Here is a 1,465-nt window from a genome sequence, read left to right as displayed (position 1 = left end):
GTGTGTGTGTGTGTGTGTGTGTGTGTGTGTGTGTGTGTGTGTGTGAGAGAGAGAGAGAGAGAGAGAGAGACAGAGAGAGAGAGAGACAGAGACAGAGACAGAAATAGAGACATAGGAACAGAAAGACAGAAACAGAGAGAAAGATAGAAACAGAGACAGAGAGACAGAGAGAGCTGAGTGCAGTTGTTGGTAGGGCTGGGGAAGGGGAGCTGCCAGGTGGCTGCTGCTGCTGCTGTTGCCTTCCCTTCCAAGTCCCTGCCCCTGTGTAGGGCCCCCTGAGTTAGGCTCCACTCCCAACCCAGCAACCAAATCCCCTTTGGAAAGGATCATTTCCCCAGCAGCTGTCTGTAGCTGTCATCCCCCCCATTCAGTTTCCTTCTGGAAACCATGGATGTGCCCTTAAGGGGTTGGGGTTAGCCATGTGGGACCAAATGTGCTCTAATGCTGAGTGGCCATGACCTTACCATGTGCAGACTGGAGGTCATGGACCTAAGGAAGGCAGGCCTCATGTGGAGCCAAAGAATCCAGGGAATAAATCAGGTGCTCTCCTAAACAGGCTGGCCAGGGATGGACTGAGGCTGAATTTACATAGAAAATCATTGAACCCAAGGGCAGAAACCTTGGTGTGGTTTCCAAGATCATCCAGATCAGAAAGGGCCCTTCAAAGTCACACCTTTAGAGGACTGTTTATTGGCATTTCTGCTTGGGAGCTGGCCGGGTGCAGGACCAGCCATACTTACCTGAGCCTACTCCATACCTTTGTGCTTTGATCTGCAGGCCTCTGGAAAAAATCTTGAGAGCCAGTTAGTTTGCTCCCTTCATTCTAGGACCCTAGGATTGCAAGCAGTGCAGTGTAGTTGGGCATAGGAGCCTAGACTTGAAATCAGGAAGAACTGGATTTGAATCTCTCTTCTGACTTATTGACTCTGGTTAAGCCACCTCCACTCCCTGGGCCTCAGTTTCCTCCTCTGTAACATCAAGGGGTTGAATGTGATTTCTGAGGTCCTTTCCAATTTTAGATCTAGGATCCTATATGTGACCTTGGACAAGTCATCTCCCTTCCCTTGGCCTCAGTTTCCTTAGGTGTAAAATAAGACAATGGACTCAGTGACCTCTGAGGTCCCTTCTAGTGCTAGGTCCAAAAATTTATGATTTATATAAGGAAGAGCCCTTAGATATCTAGTACCACCAGCACAAGAAGAGAAAACTGAAATCAAACAAAGGGAAAGTGACATACATAGAACAAGGGTGTTGCAGTGGACCTAGGGTGAGGGTCTAAGGTTCTATGAACAGGTGAGGAGGATCTGGGACTAGAACTCAGTTCTTCTCTGCCCCACCCCTAGGGCTGGTTCCATTATATCACACAAAAAAACTCAAGTCAAGTCAAGTCAAGTCAAATCCCTACCACGTGCCAGGTACTGCATTAAGTGTGGGGGTTGTACAAAGACACTGGTCAACCAATGGA

This window comes from Petaurus breviceps, unplaced genomic scaffold (assembly GCF_028583685.1).
Source record: "Petaurus breviceps papuanus isolate PSGF00001 unplaced genomic scaffold, PetGlider_PUasm1.0 532, whole genome shotgun sequence".
Classification (NCBI taxonomy): domain Eukaryota; kingdom Metazoa; phylum Chordata; class Mammalia; order Diprotodontia; family Petauridae; genus Petaurus; species Petaurus breviceps.
The sequence above is the reverse complement of the archived record's forward strand: the minus strand, read 5'-3'. Positions refer to the sequence as shown.